At 48.7% G+C, this 16,115-nt stretch overlaps 1 protein-coding gene and 1 pseudogene across 1 annotated transcript in view; one reads left to right on the forward strand and one right to left on the reverse strand.

Annotated features, from left to right (window-relative positions):
• The window catches only part of TWIST2 (twist family bHLH transcription factor 2), a 30,889-nt gene extending 16,535 nt beyond the window's left edge, over positions 1 to 14,354 (forward strand). The window contains exon 2 of the mRNA XM_051791061.1: positions 13,574 to 14,354. The gene's annotated coding sequence lies outside the window, so the exon portion shown is untranslated. The remainder of the gene's footprint in view (positions 1 to 13,573) is intronic.
• Positions 1 to 16,115, reverse strand: part of LOC127472604 (uncharacterized) — a 37,940-nt pseudogene that overhangs the window by 2,287 nt on the left and 19,538 nt on the right.

A 16,115-nucleotide genomic window follows, 5' to 3' on the forward strand; every position in this document is an offset into this window, starting at 1 on the left:
CTTCCTTTTCAATCAAGAGTGTACCACCCAGCCCCTAAAACATCACACCCAGATTTGACCTGGGGAACATCAGACATAGAGAAACACTTTGCTGTGCTGCAAACACAAGCCCACGTGTAACGCTCGGTTGGACAGAGCAGAGGAGCAGGTCGGCATCAATCAGATGTTTCCATCACCCCTGGAACCATTCCAGGCCAGGTTGGACCGGGTTTGGAGCTAGTTTAGTGGGATGTGTCCCTGCCCATGGCAGGGGGGCGTGGATTAGATGCTGTTTAAAGGTCCCTTCCAACCCAAACCATTGTGGGATTTATTGCAAACCCAAGCAGAGAAACCCAGCAACAACTTCCGAGCAAGCCCCTGATTCCCAGGAGCACCAGCTCAGCTCAGATCTGCCCATCCCAGACAGCTCGTGACATTCCCAGAGGAGCAGCACTGCCAAAGGCAAAGCACAAAGCCTTTGTTTGGAGCAGATGCTGCAAAGAGAGCTCCTCTTCCTCCCCCCAGAGCAGGGATTGCATCAGTCCCGCAGTAACTCAGGTTATTATCTCAGTGGGAGCCTCCCAGAGTTCAGGCTCGGAGGTTCAAACGAGTCCAGCCTGCAGCTGGCAAACCTAAACAAGACCAGCCAGCTGGTGCTGAGCTGAGTCACTGGCTTGAAAATCTCCACTTAACCCGCTCCTTTCATCCCTGAAGCCCCAAAAACCTGAAGGCACACGTCTGCCTGTGGCAGGATGGCGAGGCTCCCAAGGCCCGTGCACAGCAATTTTCCAGAGCTTTTTTCCGGGCTGCTGTGCGAGTGCTGCACACAAATCATCTTCCTGGGAGCCACTTGCTGGGCTTTGGGGATTCAGCAGAGCATGTGCTAAATCCCACCAAAGCCACGTTTGGACATGAGGCATGTGATTAAATACCCCACTAAACACAGAGGAGCAAAGGACACAATGACTTATCTGCTCCTTGAGCGGAGGGATTCCATCTCTGCCTGTTCCTTCCTCCAAGAGTTTGAACTTGGAGTGAGACTGTTTGTCCCCTTTGAAAAGCAGCAGCAAGGGTGTGGTCAGCTTCATTTTACCCCTTGTGAAGCCATAAAATCCAGCAGTGGGATGGGAAAGTGTGAAGGGGGTCATTTATTTATGGGAAAGCAGCACAGAAAGCTGGGAGAGAATAAAAAGCAGAATAAAATAAGATTTTCAAACTGATTAGATAGTCATTGAACTGGGAATTAAAAGCTGCAGGGGGGGGGTTATGGAAGTGGAGGCTCTTGGAGCAGAGCAGTGGGTTGGGAAACTCATCCTGGGGAGCTCAGAGCACCATCCTAGCTGGAAATGTGTTGCTGAAAAGGTTGTGAGTAAGGGCTGGATCCCTCACCCACTCCCCTGCCCGGCATCAGCCCCAGAATACTTTCAGGAAAGCCCATAAAGCAGCTGGCCAAGCTCACGCTGATGGGCTGATGAGTCTTGGAAAAAGGAGTGATTCAGGGTTGCTCAGAGCCTGCACAGGGACCTGTGGGATATTCCCATCTCCTCAGGAGACCAGGATCCTGATGGCAACATCCAAACCCACAAAAATCCAGACCAAATGTCTCAGCCATGGCCAGCTCAGCCTCTCTGCTGTTGCCTTCCTCTCCCCCCACCCCCAGGAGCCACCACAGCCCAAGGTGCCCCAGCAGAGCTGCAAACCAACACAAACATCCAAGCACTTGTTCAGTCAGAGCCTGCCGAGGAATTTCCCACAATCACAGGATCCTTTAGGCTGGAAAGGACCTCTGAGATCATCAAGTCCAGCCTTTGGCTAGTCACAAGATCAGAGCACTGAGGGCACTTCCAGTTGTTTCCTGAACACCTCCAGGGATGGGGACTCCACCCCCACGGCCCCTTGGCAGCCCATTCCAAAGCCTGACAACCCTTTCCATGATGAAATTCCTCCTGATGTCCAGCCTAAACCTCCCCTGGTGCTGCTTGAGACCATGTCCTCTTGTCCTGGATGTCATAACACACACCAGAAGCACGTTTTTTCCCAGCATTGGCTCCTCTCCATCAGTTTTGCTCAAGAAAAAGCCAACTCTCAAAAGGTTGGAGCAGGGAATGAACTACTCCACCTTCACATGGAAATGTCAAATCCAGAGCCAGCCAGGTGACCCTTCTGGAAGGTCAAGCCTAAGTTCTCTTCTATGGGAAAGCATTAAATAATTCTGATATCAAATACGTGCAGATCCTTGACTGAGCCCAGAATCCTGATGGATTTGAAGCAAAACGAACAAAACCACTCTGAAGAACAGTATAATCAAACAAAACAACAAAACCAGTGCTCTGCACACTCCAAAACCTCTGCCAGCCTCTCCTCGTCCTGCCGAGGGCTCCCGAGGCAAAGCTGCCTGCAGAGAACACCTGGAGCTGGAAGGATCATCAAGTCCAACCCTGGCCCGGCACAGGAGGTGCTTGGACACCCCCAGGAAGCAGAGGCAGCCTCGGGAAAAGGCTGGTGAGGAAAGGAGGAGAGGAAGGAAAGAGGAGGGAGAGCACAAACACCAAGGCGGGGCAGGAAGGGGTTCGTTACCCTGAAGGACAACTGAAAGAAAGGGCTGAGGCTGAAATCTAAAGGCCTGGCTTTAAGGAGCTTGGTTTAAGGTTTTGAAACCTGGTTTAAGGCTCAGGCTGGATCTCAGGGAAAGGTTCTTGCCCCAGAGGGTGGTCGGGCACTGACCAGGCTCACCTGAGCTCAGGGAGTGTTTGGCCAATGCTCTGATGGACAGGGTGGGATTGTTGGGGTGTCCTGGGAAGGGCCAGGAGCTGGACTGAATGATCCTTGGGAGTCCCTTCCAGCTCAGGATAGCCTGTGATTCTAAGCATGGCCATTCCATCTGCATGGGTGGGGAGTTCTCTAAGTTTCCTGAGAAGGGTATGTGGTACTTGGAGTAAAGGCTGGAAGAAACGGCCCAGGAGAGATGCAGGACCCAGGATGGCTTTTGCCAGGCTTGTGTCCTGCTGATGTGGCTGCCAGAGCATGGAAAACAGAGGGAAAGAGCCCCAGGGCACTAGCAGACAACCAGTGCAAACCTATTCAAATTCCAAGTCACCAGCAGCATTCCCAGAGACAAGGTCTGGCATCAGTCCCATCCAGGGTGCCCAAAGTGCCAGTGGAGAGGACCTGAGATGCTCTCCTCAGCCCCACACACCCCAGAGAGCCTCACTCCATGCCAAGTGCTCCTTATCCCAGCAGGATTGTTTGTCCTATAAAAATATAAATCCCTGTGCACGAGAGCAATCCCACATATTTTAAAGAGTTGGGCTCCTCTAGTCATACAACAGGATCAGAGCAGCTTTATTGACTGTAGCAGAGTGAAGGTGGGTTATTCCAAGTGGGAATTTGGCCCCCTGACTTTAATGATGTTGTGGTGATTAATCCCAGATGGAGACATGGCCTGGTCCAATCCCTTCCCAAAGTCCTGGGAGATTAAACACCACCCTTACTCAGAACCTGGGGGGTATCCTAAAAAATCATCACCTGCTGTCGTAGGAAAGGAGGATGGATTGGGATCAAGGACTTCAAGGAACTTCAGGGACATGTTTTTCAAAGACTGCTGGGATGATGCTGGAGTAACATCCTTTCCTCTGCAAACACCTGAGAATGTCATCTGGGATGGGAGTCCAAAACCTGGGTGTGGTGACACTGGGCAAGGAGATAGGGAATCCAGGGAATTCTTCCCACTGAGGGCTTTTTGTGATGCTCTGTGAAGCTCCATACCTGTAAAAGCAGGATTAAATCAATCCATGCCTCAGGGAAGCTGCCCCGGAGGCAACAAAGGGAAAACTTTCCTTCCTACTCCAAATGCCCACAAAAAGGGTCTTTTTTTTCAGCAGTCATCTCCAAGGCTCACTCAGCATTTTGCTTCCCAGAGTCCTATCCTCAAGGACCACATGTTTTGCAGGGAATGAATCCACTGAAAACTACAATCCCTTGAGCTCCTTTACACGGAGAGAGACAGTGAAGCTGCACCATGAGGAGAAATCCCAAAATAAACCAATTCCAAGGCGGGTGCTGGTGGGTTTTTTGGGGTCTCAGGTGGTACAAACACAGAGTGGAGGGGACCTACCTCATCTTCCCATCACGTCAGTCATGCAGAGGAATTATTCCTGGCTATGGGATACTAATGTCTCTCCCCAGATTTGCTCTGGGGGTCTCTCTTCCCAAATTTGCTCTGGGGGTCTCACTCCCCAGATTTATTCTGGGATTCTCTCTCCCTAGATTTGCTCTGGGAGTCTCTCTCTCCAAATGTCCTCGGGGGGTCTCTCTCCTCAAATTTGGCACCGCACGGGCCAAGAGGACTATGAGGGCTGGGTGTTGCATGCAAAGGAGACATGGGGAAGAAATCCCTGGATTTGCACTTCCCTGGCTCCAGGATGCCAGTATCTCTCCCCAGATTTGCTCTGGGGGTGTCTCTCCCAAAATTTGGCATCAAACAGGTCAAGGGGACTGTGAGGGCTGGTGTTGCAAGCAGAGGGGACACGACATTTCCATGGGGAAGAAACCCCTGGGCTTGCACTTCCCTGGCTCCAGCCCAGCCTTCCAAGCGTTCCTGAAGTCCAGCACCTGGAATGTGATGTAATCTGAGGCTTGATGGGCAGCAGCAGCCCACGTCCAGCTGTGCACATCTGGCCTCCAGGTGTTCCAGCTGCTCTTTGTCAGGGACTGTGTGGAACATGAAAAAGCCCCCCAAGTTCGGGAGGCAATCCTACCTGTCCCAGGGATTGTTCCCAGAAGCCCTCAACATTCCATGGATTTTATGGCTCTGCCTGTTAGTGGGTGGCCCCAACGTTTTTTGTTCAGTTTCTTTAAATCATTATTTTATTTAAATTGAGCAGTTTAAACCATAAATTCTGTTAAAACCAGGATTTTTCCTTGTTATTAATTCCACTGGCGTTAATCCACTGAGTCACTGGTATCATCCTCTCCCTGATTTACTTCCAGGAGTAGATGTTACTACAGAGTCTTTGTGCTGCCCAGATGAAAATTAGGCAGATTTGGAATTTTGGATAATTGAAAATTAACTGGAGATGAAAATTGTTCCTCCTTGTGCTCCTCCTGTGTCTGGACAGAGCAAGACTTGCTCCTAAAGAATTTAATCTATCCAGGGACTGGTAAAATGGGGAAATCCAAGTCTCATCCATGGTGCAGGTCCAGTCCTGGAATCCCACAGGGATTCTGCTGCTCCTGAGGTTTGCTGCACCCAGGAAAACTGGGAGAGCAGGGAAGCTTCTGGCTGAGCAGGCCAGAGACAAAGAGTTCCCTTGGAAAAAGAATAAAGCCCCAGATGGATAGATTTATTTTCAGGGAAGGTGTTTGTCCCAGAATTTGTGTTATTTTGGCAGAAAGGCAGAGGGGAAGGAGGTCTGCCTTTGGAAAACTCCCTGCTCTTCCCAAAGGGGTGTTTTTAGAGTCCACTTCTTATCCCGGTTGTGTTTATCCCCGAAAGGACAGGCCAGGACCTCGGGCACATTTCACATCCTAAACTAAACCCCCCTCAGCTTCCAAGCTGTGTTTGTGCAGGATGAGATCTGAAGAAGGCTTTTCCTAGGAAGTGTCAGGCCCACCCAGAACCTTGATTTGAGTGCCCTCATCCTTGGCCTGAGCCTCCTTAGCCCCAGAGCCTCCCTTTAGGGCCACCTCTGTGTCAGTGCAGGTTCTCCACCTCAACCCCGTGTACTTCCCAAGAAGAACATCCCGTTCCCTGCCTTTTTTCCCACTCCCTGTTGCTTATTCCACACCTTCTGTGCCTGGTGTTTGTTTGGCTCGGGGGTGGAGATGAGCCAAGGGGAGACGTTATGAGCTCTTTTAGCCGGGAGGGCTGGTGGTGGCTCTCCCTGTCCCCTCACCCTCCCGTAGCTCAGGAGAGGCTGGTGGTCGCTCCCGTGAGGCAGCCAGGGCTTCCACAGTCCCTCCAAACTGCTTTTTCCTGCCTTTTTCCAACTTCTCGTTAGCAGCTTCCTCCTCTTGGCAATTCCTTGCTTTTCCAGTCGTGTGCTGCCAAGGTTTTAACAAGGGGCTCCCACTAACCTGCCTCCTCCCCCCTCAGCTGCCCCCAGCCCCCCTCAGGCTGTGGAGGAGTGTTGGGATGAGGGAAATTTGCCTTTGGAGGAGGGTCCTTCCTGTCTAAACCTTCCCCCCCCAGTTTAGAGCTGGCTTTATATTTGTTTGAATTCTCTGGCGAGGGAGGGACACCTTGGAGTAAAGATTCCTGACTGTCCAGAGGTTGTGCAGGGGGGAAGGACACAGGAACTCAGAGCATCCCAGCAGCAAAAATGCTTCCTTGCTCAGCATTCCCTCCTCCTCTCCAGCTCCAGGTGACTGATTTGAGCTGGAATGGTGAAGAACTGGCCTTTTCTAGGGGTTTTGGCTCCCAAAATGTAAGTTTTTCCATGGGAAGTGTTTGGCAGGTCCCTGAGCATGATGGAGGCCACCTTGGCTTTCTCCTCTTGATGTCTTCTTCTCAAGGGTTCATTCCATCCATCCATCCATCTATCCATCCATTCATTCCAGGCCAGGTTGGAGAAACCTAGGCTAGTGGAAGGTGTCCCTGCCCATGGCAGGGAGTGGAATGAGATGAGCTGTAGAGTCTCTCCCAGCCCAAACCATCCTGGAATTCTCTGGCTGGCTGTGGGCACCAGTAACTTTTTCTGCAGCAGTAGAAGGAAAGAAAAAAAAAAAGAGTTAAAGCAATATTATTGAGTCATTTCAGTCAACATTGGTTGCTTCCTGATATTGGACTTATTTGGGAAAAAAAAAAAAAGGAATCACAGGATCAATTAGGTTGGAAAAGACCTGTGAGTTGGAGTCCAACCTATAATCACTCCACTTCTCCCTGCTCTGGGTGTTATTTAGGAGAAGAGCACTCCCACGTGCCCTGGATTTCTTTCAGGGCGGGTGAGGCACTTTTTGGTCAGTCCCAACCTCGTGGCTGTGCTCCAGCAGCCTGGGCTCCATCCTGCTCCAAAGGCTGGCATCACACATGGTCAGGAGGCACCAGGATCCTTCATTGCCTCAATTTTCCCCAGATTGTGAGGTCTGACCTTCCTCAAGGATGCACAAGATGTTCTGGAGAGGGAGAAACAGTCTCAGGGCAAGAGGGAAAGGCTTCAATCTCCAGTTCCTTATTCCACATCCCCAGAGAGGAGGAATCCCAATAAAAACTGAGGAGCTGCTGGATGCAGGGAGGATGTTTTACCTCCAGCCATCCACCAAGCTCTTAAAAGCCTGGATTTTGATGAGAAACACCCCAAAAATGCAGGGATTTCTTCTGGGTTTAGCCTTCTGTGGGGGAAACACCCCAGAAATCCAGTGTGGGGGGAAAGCCCCCAAAAATCCAGGGATTTCTGTTGGGTTTAACCTTTCATGAAGGGAAACACCCCAAAAATCCTGGGATTTCTCCTGGGTTTAGTGTTTTGTAAGGGGAAAAACCCTCAAAAATCCAGGGATTTCTGCTGAGTTTAGCCTTTTGTGGGAGAAACACCCCAAAAATCCAGAGATTTCTGTTGGGTTTAATCTTTCATGAGGGGAACCCCCCCAAAAATCCAGGGATTTCTCCTGGGTTTAGTGTTTTATAAGGGGCAAGACCCCAAAAATCCAGGAATTTCTGCTGGGTTTAGCCTTTTGGGAAGGGAAATCTCCCAAAAATCCTAGGATTTCTGCTGAGTTTAGTGTTTTATGAGGGGAAACACCCCAAAAATTCAGGGATTTCTGCTGGGTATAGCCTTTTGTGGTGGGAAACCCCCCAAAAATCAAGGTCCTGCTGCTGAGCAAGGTGGTATTTTTCCTAAAAAGTTGCATTTTTTGCACCATCCAACTCACAGAAATATTTTAAATTTAAAAAAGGCCAGTCTTAAATTTAAACAAATATATATTTCAATTAAACAAACTCCAATGTAAACAAATTTGATCAATTTAAATTTAAACAATGCCAAGCTGGACAGGGCTTGGTCCTAGACCAGGACCTGGCCTAGTGGAAGGTGTCTCTGCCCATGGAATGAGATGGGCTTTAAGATCCTTTCCAACCCAAACCAGTCTGGAATTCTGGAATATCCCTTTGGTGATCCTGCAGCAATCCACAGACCAGCACATCCCTTCTTCCTTCAACTTTGCTATAAAAATCTCTGGGAATACATCAAAACATACAACACCTGCAGATGGGGTTTTCCCAGCCTTAAACACAACAGAGCCCTGTGTTTCCATCCCCATGGAATCCATGGGGGATTCAGCTGAAGTTCTCCATGTGGTTTAGGTCGGGTTGGAGCCCTTTTTGGCAGGAGGGGGGGTTGGAATTAGGTGATCCCTAAGGTCTCTTCCAACCCAAACCACTCCATGATTCCATGATCCTGTGATTCCAGCTCCTGCCAGCCACCACCTCTCCCCCATCCTAACACATCCCTGCTGCTTCCCAGAGATAAAAGCCAAGCCAAAGCAACTCCCTGTGACTCCTGCCTTCAGTTTGGATCGTCCAACTCCCAGGAGCACTCAGCCCCGTGCAGAGCTGGAAAGGAGATTTTAGGAGGCTCACAGTTAGGTCAAAACGACCTTAATTCCCTCCAGGTCGAGGTGGGATTCTGCTTTGCAAACTGGGAATGCTGCCTTCCAGCTTTCCAGCCTCCAACACCCAGTCCCGGGGATGCCGTCGGTGTTTTCGGAGCACGGCTCTTTTCCACTCTTCCCATACACCAAAACAGCTGGAACATTATTTTTTTACCCAGCTCCAGCAAACAAAAACAATGGCAAAAAAAGAGGAATCATTGTTGGGCATGGAAGATTTTCAGCTGGAGCAGCACGAGTTTCAGGAGGTTTTGGAGCAGATCAGAACACCCCGGGATGCTGGAAGGGAAAGTGGACAAACCTGAGCAGGGATATTCCCACTGGTCCATGCCATGTGCTTTTTTAGAGCAGTCATTCCCAAAACAGCTGGGAATGCTGGTCTCTGCTTCATGGGCATGGGATGAAGGGCTGAATTAGGGGGGGTTGGCAGGGAGCACCTCCTGTAGGTAAGGAAAACCTGGGAATTAGGGGATTTCTGTGTCCCCAGCAAGACCCTCCTGGGGATCCCAGACCTCTGCACTTCAAGCTGCCACAAAGGTCTGAATGTCCATCCTTTGGCTGGCAAAGCTGGGGATGGGTTGGATCACTGAGGGGGGGAGAGAGGAGGATGGGATGGCTGTGGAGAGAGAGGAGGATGGGATGGCTGTGGGGAGAGAGGAGGATGGGATGGTTGTGGGGAGAGAGGAGGATGGGATGGTTGTGGGGAGAGAGGAGGATGGGATGGTTATGGAGAGAGGAGGATGGGATGGCTGTGGGGACAGAGGAGGATGGGATAGTTATGGAGAGAGGAGGATGGGATGGCTGTGGGGACAGAGGAGGATGGGATGGCTGTGGGGAGAGGAGGATAGGATGGTTGTGGGGACAGAGGAGGATGGGATGATTGTGGGGAGAGGAGGATGGGATGGCTGTGGGGACAGAGGAGGATGGGATGGCTGTGGGGACAGAGGAGGATGGGATGGTTGTGGGGAGAGAGGAGGATGGGATGGCTGTAGGAGCCAGGAACCTGCAGTGATTCCATCCATCCCACTCTCCCAGGTGACACAGGGCTCTCCCGCTCACCATGACCCAAACTCAGACTTCCAGCCTGGGAGACAAGACACAGAGATCCATCCTCCTCTCCAGCTTGGCATTTCCAAGCTTAAAAAAGCACAGTCCTCTTCCTGGAGCCGCTTGCTTTGGCATTTCAGAGTTCCATGCCAGCCCTTTTCCCTGGGAAGGCCCACATGTGTCCCCCAAGTCACGCTCCACATTGTTCCCTGTGGTTTTAGCCTGTCCCTGTGCCCACAGGGAAGGAGGCACCAGGGGGGTGACATCATGCAACAACTGAACTGCTCCTATTTATTCATTTATTTTGAAAAATAATATTAAAGGCAGCTGCTGCTTAGCACAGAATGAAAGATTGGGCTGATTTTCTACAGCAGGAGAGTCCCCTTCTGTGTCCTAACCCAGCACTGCAAGGGCTATTCCAGAATAAATTTTTAAACTGAAAGAGGAGAGATTTGGATGGGATATTAGGAAGAAAGTCTTGGCTGTGAGGGTGGGGAAGGGCTGGGATGGAATTCCCAGAGAAGCTGTGGCTGCCCCATCCCTGAAGTGTCCAAGGCCAGGTGGAGCAACCTGGGCTAGTGGAAGGTGTCCCTGGATGAGCTTTAAGGTCCTTCCAACCCAAACCAGTCTGGGGTTCCATGAGCTCCTCTCTATTCCATTTTCCTCATCTTGATGGGTGACACCCAGAGAGGTCACTGCCTGAGGCACTTGCTCTACCTTGTCCAGGCATTATTTCCAAGCAGAAATAACACGGGATTTCTCCTTCCCCATTCACCCTATAACAGGTTTGGAATATCTTACCAGTTTTTATGCAGCACCTGGAGCACTAAATCCTTCTGAATTAACAGCACGGATGAGGACTGGTGACCTCAATGCTTATGGCAACTCCAGCTCCTTCCAGCACCCACTCCAGAGGTTCCCAAAGGCAGTTCCCATGGGAAGTGCCCTGTGCTGGCCCACTGAGCAGGGCTGGGCTAAACCACACTGGTTTTTCCTTCCCCAAGGTGAAGGGAAAGGGAGGAGGAAACAGTTTATAAACTTCTCAGTGACTGCTGAAATCCTCCCCGCTGCTGTGCTCACACCCCTCACACCCCCTGAGCCCCTCCCCACCCCCCAAAAACAGGGCAGGAAAGTGGACCAGCACCTTCCTGGGAGGGATTTGGGCTGGAAGAAGCCCCCATGGAAGAAGAGAGGCTGAGCCCTGGGGGCAGAACCTTTGTTTTACAATCTCAACTTTCAAAGAAGCTGAAAAACCTTAAAAAAACCCCAAACCAAAACCAAAAACAAAACACAACAACAACAACAACAAAACCACAACAAATCCCACCAAAACCAACTAACAAACAAACTCCAACAGTTTCCCTGCATTTCCCATTTCATTTGCACTCTTGGCCACGTCATGGAAATGATTTCACTCCTTTTGTAACCCAAACCACCCCCATCCTATATAAGCAAAGGCCTTGGGGACTTGTTGTGAAATTTCCTGCAGCTAGGGCTGTGTTTTGCTGCCACCTTCCATCAAGCCAGAAGCCCTTGGGATTTCCAGGCTGTGGAATGCTCCTTATGTGGCTGGGAAGTGCTCCTAAAGCAGGGAAAACTAGAGCAGGAAGCCCTCCATTCGAGGGAGCTGCATCGGCTCTGAGCGAGCTACAGGGTGGGAGAAATGCTTGGAAAACCCGAAGAAATGCTTGGAAATCCCTGAAAAATGTTTGGAAATCCCAGAAGAAAGTAGTTCCCATCCCTGGAAGTGTTCCAGGCCGGGTTGGACAGAGCTCAGAGCAACCTGGGCTAGTGGAAGGTGTCCCTGTCCATGGCAATGAGATGGGCTTTAATGTCCCTTCCAATCCATCCTGGAATTCTGTGAGATGTGTTTTCAGCAGAGGCTGTCACTGTACATCACCTCTCAGTCCAGATACTGCAATCCTACATTATTATAATATGGAATTATGGCATCCAGCTATGCCTTGGAGGATCCCAAGGTGCCTTACAGGCACCACCGGCTCAAATCCCGCAGGCACTGGGAGACGGGAAGGGGTGAACTGGGGTTTCCCAACTGAGGCACACGCAGGGAGGGCAATCCCAGCTGTGCATGAGCTGGGATTAAAACCAAGCTCTGGAAAGCTCTGCTACTACACCAGCTTAGTGCTGGGAAAAAAACTCTGCCCCCTCCTTGGAAAATCCACAGCTGCTTCTTTCCAGAGTAAGCCCCATGAAATCTTTTGGGTTGGAAAAGACCTTTAAGACCTTTGAGTCCAGCCGTTAACCCAGCACTGCCAGGTCCCACCCCATGTCCCCAGGTGCCACATCTCCATTGATCTCTGTAATTAAAGAGGGGAAGGAGCCAGGAGGGTCCTGTTGCCTCGTTTTCCAGCTCCAGAAGGCAACTGGGGTCATGCTTCCCCTCCTGGTGTGTGAGGAGTGGGGGATCAGGGCCAGCAGAAGGCCCTGGGTTTACTGGGACACTTCCAGATGGGCTCTCCAGGACCAAGGGGCAGGAAGAGGGAGCTCCAGGAAGCCTTTGGCTGTGGTGTGGTGGGGACAAGAGGAAAGAGCAGCCCACAGATGGTTTGGGGGCATTTTCCCTCTTCCTCAGCCAGGAGGTTCTCCCTGACGGGACTCAAGGAGCAGATTCCTGACATGAGGATCTCAAGCCAGAGTCAGAGGATAATGTCACAGAACCACAGAGTGTTTTGAGTTGGAAAGGACCTCCAAAACAACCCCCTGGGAGCATGGGAGGGGACATGGCAGAGCCATTGCAGAGCTCGGGGGCCACTGCCCACAGGGTGGAGCATCACCACACCAGAACAGGGAAGCCCCAACACCTCCTAGCTCTGAACTGCTGGGAAATTCCCAATTCTCCAGAAGTCCAGAGCCAAAAGAGCTGCTGGGAACCAGAAAGAACCATTGGGAATGAGATGCCCCAAGGCAGCAGCAGCAGAGCAAGGTGTTTGTCCCGGGGTCCAAATCATCAGCTCCCACATCACAGCTCTGCTCCGAGGGCAGCTTTGTGCTCACCTCTGCAGCCCTGGGCGGGATTGGAAAAATCCATGGGAATAGAGCAGCCCAGGATTGCTTTTTACCTCAGAGAAGAACAGGGCACAGCAAAGCCTCGTGTAGCTGGTAGGGCTCACCCTCCCTCTGCCTGCTGGAGAAAATCATCGCAAAACCAAAAAAGCCCATCAGAAAATTGCTCTGTGGTATCTTCCTCCTCCCTGGATTTTATTTTCCTGCCCTGAATCCCTCCCTGGCCAGCCTTAGGAAAGGGCCAGCCTGTCATCTGCCAGACTGGGCATCCACAACCCACCACCCCAAGCAGTTGAGCTCAGTTCTTAGTGGTCCTGGGCAGCCTGTCAGGTCCCTGAGCTCGTCTGTAGAATGTAATTAGATAATTAATGACTTGGAGATGGAAGGGGGGGTTTGGGAAGGTTTGGGAAAAAGAAAGGAAGGGAAGGGAAATGGAAAGGGAAATGGAAACCAGCTAAATGGAAGCTTTCCTCAGGGGGTGGAAATTATTATATCTGGTTTTTGACTCTAGACTTGGACTGCACATCCCAAAGCCAAAGGAATTGGGAAGTTTACGCTGTTCTTTCGTTGTTGCTTTTGAGTTTGGATATTGCATGGAAAGAAAACACTCCTTTCCAGCAGGATTTGCCTGATTGTGCAGGAAGAGCTGTGGATGGGCTTTCCAAAGCCCATCTCAGAAGGCTGAGCATCCCATCTCCCCATTCCTTAAGGCATTTCCCATCCCCAGGCTTAGAGGATGCTCCTGGTGAACTGGATCTCTCCCAGCATGGATTCACCAGGTTCTGGGATGAGGGGCAGGATTGAACAGGTGGATATGAACCACAGCTGGATTTCTAGGGAAAAAGAACTTCCCAGACAACACATCTCAGAAAGATGTCCAGTGTGTTTATTTTTCTTCTCTTCTTTTTTCCCTTCTCTCCAGAGTGTCCAGCGTCTGCGACTGAAGTGGAATTGGGATTTATCCAAGTTTGTAGCTTCTGAAACCTTAAAAACCTCAAGTCAACTGGTCCAAAAGACCCCTCTTGACCTCCCTGGCTCTGAACTCTCGGTGGAGCACTTGGACTGAGCAGAAAACAGCACCAAACGGGCTGAAAGTTTGCAACCTCTCCCCCCAAAGCCGCTGACCAGCGAGAAGAGGAGAAGTGACATTCCTGGCTGTCCGTTGCCGTCGGGTTTCGTGTCTGTCTGTCCCCAGCTTTGGGGTTTTAACGCCAATTTTTATTTTTTTTTTTTTCTGAAAAAAACAAACCAAGAGAAATCTTAATTCAGGAACGCATTGATGAGACATCTTTGGGTTTGGTTTTACTCCCCCTGAACTGTAGCGGGTTTGGGTTGTTTTGGTTTTTTTTTTCTTTTTTTTTTTTTTTGAGCTATTTTTTGAAAGTCAAACCCTGATTTCTTGTACAGTCGTGGCAAAACCTGACCAAGGCTCTCAGAAAAAATAGGAAAAGAAGGACAACAGCCCACGGTGTGCCCAGCTCCCTGCATGATTTGTGACAATAAAGCCTGGATCACAGACTGCCTTCCACACTCTGCCACCTCTCCCTTATTGCTCCATGATTTGCTACAGCTCATCCTGCCCCCTTTTTTTGTTTTGTTTTTATTTTTATTATTTTTCTTTTTTTTTTTCTGTTCCAGTGTATATGTGGCTTATTTGTTTTATTTATTGAGATATTTTTAACGAGCTAAGAGACTGCAATGTTGCTGTGTATACTGCTTCTCTTGCCAATAAAAATAAAGATGTCATGCAGCTACCAGGGGTCTGACATTTCTATTTTTAATATGTGCAGTATATTTATATTTGATTCTATATTTATATTCTATTTATATTCTATTTATATTTATATTTATATTTATATTTATTTTATTTATATAATATATAATATCTGTATTTTATTTTTATTTTATATATTTTATTTATTTTAAATAGTTTTATTTTTGTTTTATTTTTAATTTATTTATATAATATATAATATCTGTATTTTATCTTTATTTTATTTATTTCATTTATTTTAAATTGTTTTATTTTTGTTTTATTTTTAATTTATTTATATAACATATAATATCTATATTTTATTTTTATTTATTTTATTTATTTTAAATAGTTTTATTTTTGTTTTATTTTTTTATATTTTATTTATATTCTATTATATAAATAATTATATAATATTTATAATTATTTATATTTATTTACATTTACGTTTATGTTTATATTTAAATTTTAACTATAATTCTATCATACATAATATCTATATTTTACTTTTATTTTATATGTTTTATATATGTTAATTTTTATTTAATTTATATTTATGGGACCAAGAGAAGGGACAAACTTTTGTGCAAAAGAGGATGAAATCAAGAAATCTCTTGATGCAGCAGGCTCAGATAGATCCCAAAAATGGGAATGCCCCTCCATGGAAGCACCTACACACATCTGGAGCCTGGATAAACATCAGTCCTGGATCACTTGGTCTCTGTGCCCTTGAAAGGTGACAGAAAACACCCATAACATGCAAAATATTCACTGGAAAGTAGCCAAGCACTGAGGTGGGGATGTAAAATGTACTGATTTAGGGGGTTTTGAGTCAGTTTTTAGTCAACCCCAGCTCAGTTTAGCACAGACAACTCCCTCGTTTTCAAAAGGGGAGGAAGGGAAATCTTCAACTTTTTGGATTTTCAGCCAGTCCTTGATACAGATCATATGAAACAATAATAACAATAATTAAAAGAGACCCCAAACAAATCCAAATCCCAAGTGTCACCCCTTGGGATCTCTTTTCCTCTGAGGCCACCCTGTTTTCACACGCTGACAGCAAGGAGGGATCAGGAAAAGGGGGAGTGCTGGCAATTTTTCCAGAGGATACTCGGAGATATGGAATGCTGGATTGGCTGGGACCACCTGGGCAGCAGTTCTGGGGTGGTAAATTCAACCCCCCTGGAAGGGTGAGAGGTTGGGGTCACCTCAGCACTGAGATCTTGGTGAGGGAAACCTAAATCCCACAGAAACCTGGGACAGGAGGGAGCTGGGAGCTGTCAGGACTTGTGGAGTCAGTAACTTCTGGAGTCAGGACAAGGATAAATCTCTTTACTGCCATTCTGAGTGCAGTGACAAAGGGACCTGAATCAGGGTTGGACATCCAGAGAAAAACCACACCCAGAAATCCCAAGTGCTGTGAAATCACCTCACCACTCCTGGAGGAATTTCCAAGCCCTGTGGATGTGGCATCTGGGAAAATGGGTGAGTGGTGGCCTTGGCAGTGCTGGGGGATGGTTGGACTGGATGATCTTAGAGGGTTTATCCAACCTTAATGACTCTGTGATTCTTCAGGCAGATAAAACCTCTTCCAGCAGCTGCTTCAGCAGCAGAGGGGTGGTTGGAAGCAAAGGAAAGCAGGAGGAGAGGTCAATCCCAGCAGGAGGAGAGGTCAATCCCAGCAGGAGGAGAGGTCAATCCCCACAGAAGA

Source organism: Manacus candei, unplaced genomic scaffold (assembly GCF_025592945.1).
Source record: "Manacus candei isolate 608988 ecotype Guabito, Panama unplaced genomic scaffold, ASM2559294v1 h1tg000029l, whole genome shotgun sequence".
Classification (NCBI taxonomy): domain Eukaryota; kingdom Metazoa; phylum Chordata; class Aves; order Passeriformes; family Pipridae; genus Manacus; species Manacus candei.